The following is a 7,259-nucleotide window of genomic DNA, read 5'->3' on the forward strand; positions in this document are numbered from 1 at the left end:
TCCCACCCCTGCATCATCCTTTCAAGGAAGCCACACAGTCATTCTGGACTCACCCACTCCAATCTTAGAGCACCAGGACACATCCTTCTGTTGGCCAAGATGCTTTGTTTCAGTGGCATAGATCTCCATAGCATCAAGGGACCTCTGTCCTCCAAGCCTGGGACTTTGTCTCCACTTGTGCCAATGCCAACTCACTTCCTGCCCTCACTCCCACTCTGGTCCAAGCTAACCCCAACCCTTACCTGAAGACCTGCAATAAATTTCTAACTCATCTTCTGCTTCCATCTTACCCCTATAATCCAGTTTCTGCACAGGATCTTCCTGAAGCCTCAGTCATACCATGCTACTCTCCAAATCAAACCCTTTCAAATGCTTTCCACTGCATGAGAATAAAATCCATGCTTCCAGCCACGGCCTATCCAACTGTAGTCAACTGTATGCTATTCATCTCATGTGTTGCCACCCTTATTGGGTTCTAGCCATGCTGACTTCTCCATTGTCTTTCAAATAAACCCTTAATGTGCATTTGTTTCTTTCTTAATAAGATATAATTTGTAATTATTAGCTTGAATTTATAATTATTAGCTAGTTTACTTTTCTTTCCTTTTTTAAATCAGTCTACTCTTTATAATATAAGTCCCTGGAGGCCAGAGACCAGATCTGTGAATTCCCAGCACCTAGTTCAGTTGTTGGAACTTCAAATGGGCACCAATTGTGTGTTGAATGAATGGTGAATAAGTAAGTTTCCCAGGGCCTGGAGTCATGACTGTAAATAGCAGAAGTTCTAGACCTTAGGACATCTTGCAGTCATGAATCACATCACAGGCTTATATGCCTGGAATACTCCAAGAAATCTGAAAGAGGAATAATACATTCAGCATGTTTGTCTACTTTCTGATTTTTCATCCATCCTATTTTTCAGATGTAGAAGATCTCTGGTCCTTAACTCAGCTTTGCCTCACCGGAATTATAGATTCACCATCTATCTGGTTCTGGTTCTTAGAATCAAGTTTAGCAACATGGGGGTCATACTTGCTGTCATCTGCTTAATTTACTGCTTTTCTTTCTGACTTAACCCTGGTCCTCAAACTCTGGTTTCCTGGCTCTCCTTCCTTCCCAAGCACTTTCCTGTTGCAGACCCAGCCATGCCCCAGACCCATGTCTCCCAAGGGACACAAGGCAGGACATGATACTGAACCCTGATCTTAGACAGGGTCCCATTCTCCGCTACAGCACACTTCCACGTGGACTGCCAGCCTGTCCATCTTCCTTTCTCCAAGCTACCTACTTCCTGTGTCTGGGATATGATCACCTGCTGTGTGTCCATTTATCACTCATTCAATAAGCATTCTTAGAGCATCTTCTAGATGTTGCAACTACAGCACTAATTAAAGATGAATGAGGTATGCCCTCTGCCTCTGAAGAAAGAGAGGAGAGTAATTAAAACAAAGTGATAAGATATTTGCATGGGACCTTAGAAACTGACCAAGTCTTCACAATATAATATATCTTTGTGGAATATTTAACATGTATAAAATATATATAGTGTATTTCTTCATCTATTGATGATGACTCAGACGTATCCTCCTATAGACAATCAGTGTATGACTTTCCCTGAGAGCATTAGCCCCTGTTTTCCGAGATCTCTCCTACCAAGCAGCACTCACGCCCTTGGCTGCAGTTTCAGTTTTGCTCAGTCCCTGAGTCTGATCCAGGGCCAACAGTTTGTACCCAGCTTCACCCCACAAGTGGCCAAGGTTTGGAATGGTTTTGCCATGATGGACCCTGTACCTGGTCATCCTGGTATGAGCCCTGAGCCCCTCTCTGTCACTGCAAAGGTACAGTGTTGTCCCGCCCTTGACTTACATTTCAGGTCCCTGGGGATGAATGTGGCCCCAGACTCTGGCCTCCTGGGTTTGGACCAGGAAACCCTGCCTATTTCTTCTCCACTTTCACTTGCTTGGGTGGAAGCGTCCAGTCCTTTGCCTGTGCTCCCACACAGCTGCTAAGGTCTGACTCTGCATGAAGCCATCTAGCAAAACCCTGGCTCTGGCCAGGCGCGGTGGCTCACGCCTATAATCCTAGCACTCTGGGAGGCCGAGGCGGGCAGATTGTTTGAGCTCAGGAGTTCGAGACCAGCCTGAGCAAGAGCGAGACCCCATCTCTACTAAAAAAAATAGAAAGAAATTATCTGGACAACTAAAAATACACAGCAAAAATTAGCTGGGCATGGTTGCGCATGCCTGTAGTTCCAGCTACTCGGGAGGCTGAGGCAGGAGGATCGCTTGAGCCCAGGAGTTTGAGGTTGCTGTGAGCTAGACTAACGCCACGGCACTTACTCTAGCCAGGGCAACAGAGTAAGAACGCCGCAAAAAAAAAAAAAAAAAAACCCTGGCTCTGTGCTAGGGTCCTGACCCCTGTAGCTTGCTGTCTTTACATTTCTCGTGTCCTTTTATGATCATATCCAGAGATATGATACCATGAATGAATAGATATGAGTTCCCTAGAATAAGGGAATTCAGCCTCAGGTGATGGTTTAAGTATCTCTCTCAGAGAATCCCGTGTAAATGCTTACAAAGAGATATGCTTTGTCACATCAACCATGAGGTCCCTATTTTCAAGTTTGTTTGGTTGTTTTTTTTTTTTTTCTACTACCTAACTCCCATTGCCAACCATATTCATTTCTTACGGCTGCTGTAACAAAGTACCACAAACAGGGTAGCTTAAACAACATAAATTTATTGTCTCCCAGTCCTGGAGGCTAGAAACCTGAGATCAAGGTTGGATCCTTCTGAGGCTGTGAGGAAGAATCTGTTCCATGTCTCTCCCCTAGCTTCTGGTGGTTTTCTGGAGATCTTTGGCATTCCTTAGCACATAGAAGCATCACCTCAGTCTCTGCATTCATCTTCACACGGTGTTCTCTGTGTGTGTGTGTCTGTGTCTGTGTCCAAATTTTCCTGTATTCCTAAGGACACCAGCCATATTGGATTAGGGGTCTACCCTACTCCAGTATGACCTCATCTTAATTTAATTAATTACATCTGCAACCCTATTTCCAAACAAGGTCACATTCTAAAATACTAGGGGTTAAGACCTCAACATAAATTTTGGGGAGGGCAAAATTCAACCCATAACACCAATCATGGCTGCTGGATTGAGCCCTGATTTATGGAGTTCTATATGACCCAAGCCCACATTTTGTCCCAGTTCTTTGGATGAATTTTGGATCTGGAACTACCCAGTTTCCCCTGAGGGATCAGCTTCTGTGATCAGGGACTTGCCAGCTGTCCTCTGTATGCCTCACAAGTCATGAAAAGAAGCATGCTTCTCTCCCTGTGCTTAGCCCCAGAGAAATCACTTTCTTTTATTTTCCTTTCTAAAGTCATTTCCTTGTGAAAGCCATTCTGTTTGGAAACTCCAGCACTAGATGAGAGCTTTAAGGTGCAATCTATACTTGCCGTGTTGATGGAAGAATATAGTATAAAAAACACCCTTCTGCAGAAATGAAGCAACATCAGAATCCATTTATGTCATTTTTGTGGGCCCTAAAAGAGTTGGCTTGAGAATTAGAAGTGTTTTCCCAGTTTACTTCATAACTTACCAACTAAGCAACAATTATAGTTCCCTTAAAAATGAATAGCTCAAGAATAATAAAGTCAGAAGGCTATGAGATGCATAGTTGATTGAAATAGGTGCCAATTATTTCAAGGGTCGTGTCCCTTGGCAAAACTATGCTGCACAGTCTCTGTGTGTGTTTGGCAAATACTCAGATTCTTTCTTTGCTCCTTTTACTGTTACCTGACCAAAGCTATTTCATGATTCATTGGGGTCCCACAAGGGAAAGGCAGGGGAAAAGGAGAGAGTGAAACTCAAGTCAGCACATTTTGTTTCTCGTTAACAGCTCTGGGAAGAGGTTTGGTCGGGAGAGGAATTTCAAGTAATGATTTAAACATGTCTTCTGGCAGTTGTAGCAGTGAGAGAGAAAAAATAATGCCTCTTGTAGCAGCTCGGATACACTTCCAAGGCAGTGGTACTCGTGGCCATACGACTCTAGAGTCACATTTGCATCATGCATCATGGCTGGCATGCGCATAATGGGCTATTAAGGGAAATAGGGATGTTCAGAGTGCATTGCTAGGCTTTTGTGTTTCCTAACATGGAGGGCAACCACTGTGCCCCTCTTCAAAATGCTGCTTGATGTGATTGCCAGAGGAAATCCTGTGTTAGATGGAACTATTCACATGAGCCAATGTGACAGTTCATTCAACACATATTTGAGCCCCTACTATGTGTTGGTGCCCTACTCTAGGTGGGGGGAATACAGTGCTGAATGAGTCAGACCTGCTTCCTTCCCTTGTGGTGCCCTGCCCTATGGCCTTTCCATTTCACGTGTCCTTTTAGTCTCCTGTCTCTCTAGGCTATGGGAATTTAGCCTAAGTTGGCATCATATTCTACATTCAACTTTCTGTGCTGCATTTTTTCCTCAGGAAACAATGTTTCCATTTAAGTTATCTAGATTAGTTTAACTCAAATAATACAGTGTACTCTCTTTGAGTCTGGGGTCCACAAATTGTCACGTTCCACTGCTTTACAACAAACTTTTCGTTACATGAACTGCAGGATGCCCTCTCTTGGGCACGGTGTTTTTGGGCAATGTCTCTAAATGATGCCTCCATTAAGACAAAGATCACACTAATCTATACCTGTTTGTTTGCCTCTTTGCTCCCTCTGATACACAGTGACCTACTGGGAAGCAGAGACCATGATACATCTCTGTATCCTCAAAGCCTAGCACAAGTACAACCTGATACCTGCGCTGCAAATGCCCACCAAATTGATTAATACTTAGAAGGCTCAAAATGGAAAAGGAGCAGGCAGATTTGGTGAGCCAATCCCGACTGGCATTTAATTAATTCACATATCCAACTGCATGTCAGCACTATGCTAGGTAATATATTAGTCATGCTAAGAAATAATAAGATTGGTCACTGGTAGGAGGTACAGAGAAAGTTTCAGGAATGACAAGTGCTGGCTGCCTTTAATTGAGCACTTACTTAGGCCTTTGCACTGTCTTCTCCTCATTGAGCAAATTGGATACAATGGTACAAATTGATAGCTGTTAAGCACCAGCCATGAGCCACACATTGTTATGGATGATTTCAATCAATTCTCATAGAATTGTTATCTCCATTCTGCACATAATGAAATTGGGCACATGATTAAGTTATCCAAGGTCCTTTTGCTAGAATATAACAGATCTAGAACTCAAACCCAGCCAGTGAGAAGCTCTTAACCACTCCCTAGTGCTGTTTGGCTAAGAAATTAGGGTTGGGCTGAACCTACAGATTATAGGTTTTGGCATTTGCCAGCAATAAAAAATAGAATTCTAAGTGGCTTAACAGTATGGTAGCCTCTGAAGCTTCCCATACGGGCTACATAGTATAAAAGAAAATACATAAGCCATTGTTGGAAACATCTCTGCCTTTCAGTTCCCAGATCCCGAGCAAACCTGATCTCCAGGCTCACATTACGAACACAGCCATGGATCTGATGACAACAGTCATTCAACAGACAGTCATGAAGCTCCTGTTATGTGCCAGGCATTCTGCTGGGTATGGAGGGATCCTTCCACTAAGAAAAACACATTCTGGTGAAAGGGACATACAGGGAAATTAGCATTACAATCAGAGCAGCAAGTGGTAGGTGCTACAGTGTTAAGGACAGGGATGTACAGGAGCACTCTGGCAAGGATAAGGCAAGATACCCCAAACTGGTCCTCAAATCTCAACCCTTTTTTTTTTTAGACAGTCACACACTGTCACCCCAGGTGGAGTGCAGTGGCATCATCATAGCTCACAGCAATCTCAAATCCTGGGCTCAAGTGATCCTCCTGCCTCAGCCTCTTGAGCAGCTGGAACTACAGATGTGTGCCACCATGCTCAGCTAATTTTTATATTTTTTGTAGAGTCAGGGCTCTCGCTATGGTACTCAGGCTGGTCTTGAGCTCCTGACCTCTAGTGATCCTCCTGCCTCAGCCTCCCAGAGTACTAGGATTACAGGCATGAGCCACCACACTCAACCTCGACCCTTTTAAAGTCACAACTGAATAGTCAGACCCAAGCAAAGACAACTGTCAGGTGACGTGACAAGTAATATTCAACAGCCAAGAGTGACAAGAATTAGACTTAGGGTAGAATACTTACCATGAGGGGGAACTGAGGACAAGTAAGGAGAAAAGAGAAGGTGAGCAATCAGGAACCATTCATAATCCTCCTCTCTGACCCTTTAGGCGGAATTACCACATATCACTAAGAGTGAAGGTAATTAACAAATCAAGCAAAGACCTCTCTGCTATTTCAGATATCCTAGGAACCAGCCAATACACCTGCCATCCTTACAATAATGTACAGCTTTGTCACGGCATTGGGGGGATCTATGTTCTCTCTATTCCTTTCATTAGTAATATCTGATATTAAACAGCACTTTAGAGTTTATAATATTCACAAGAATTCTAATATTTGATGATCACTGAGCAGAGAGCCCCCATTTTACAGACAAGGAAATTAATCCTCAGAGAAGCTTGTTAATAAAGTCTCATAATTGAAAAAGAGGGATTTAAAGAATTTTCCTCTGACTCCAAGATTGATTCCACTGCATCAAATTGCCATTGCTTACTAAAAACTTAACTACAGTATTAAAATCACAGATTTTAAAGCACTAATTTGAATGCTGTTTGCAATTTCACATTAACAGCAGCTGTTGCTACTTGGCGGTTACTAAGACCTAAATATTAGGAAAGGCCAGGGTGAAGAACAGCTTTGAAACGACGCTCTATTTGATCAGGTTCTGCCGTAATTGTTGAAGTCATATAAACGTTCTTTGGATCCCCATAAAGCTTCTGCAGTATCACTGCACCTGCAGTTCCAATTTGCAATTTCCTCAGCCCTCCTTTGAAGTTATTCTTGCCAATTACCTGGTGTTAATATTAATTAAATATGATTTGTAACTCGAAATGTGGTGTTATCAATGGAACCCAGCTGCAGGAATATAAAGTAAAATTTTCAATTGAATTAAAATGTTTCCTTTCATTCATAGTATTTTACAACATTAATACTTTTGTCAAATTGATTTTTGCCTGCTGGAAGTCATTTTTCCAAAGCAATGAACATCTGAGGAAAAACGCTGTTCTTTACGTATTCCTTTCTTACTGTCATTGAAAATACTTCATTTTAATCTTAAAGTGAATCCATTTCAGTTAA

The 7,259-nt window shown here is 42.6% G+C and overlaps 1 protein-coding gene across 1 annotated transcript in view; it reads right to left on the reverse strand.

Moving 5' to 3' along the window:
- Nucleotides 1-1,334: 1,334 nt before the first annotated feature.
- GRM8 (glutamate receptor, metabotropic 8) overlaps nucleotides 1,335-7,259 on the reverse strand; it is a 156,302-nt gene continuing 150,377 nt past the window's right edge. Inside the window, exon 5 of the mRNA XM_012660447.1 lies at nucleotides 1,335-1,418. The gene's annotated coding sequence lies outside the window, so the exon portion shown is untranslated. The remainder of the gene's footprint in view (nucleotides 1,419-7,259) is intronic.

This window comes from Propithecus coquereli, unplaced genomic scaffold, assembly GCF_000956105.1.
Source record: "Propithecus coquereli isolate 6110/MARCELLA unplaced genomic scaffold, Pcoq_1.0 Scaffold669, whole genome shotgun sequence".
NCBI lineage: Eukaryota > Metazoa > Chordata > Mammalia > Primates > Indriidae > Propithecus > Propithecus coquereli.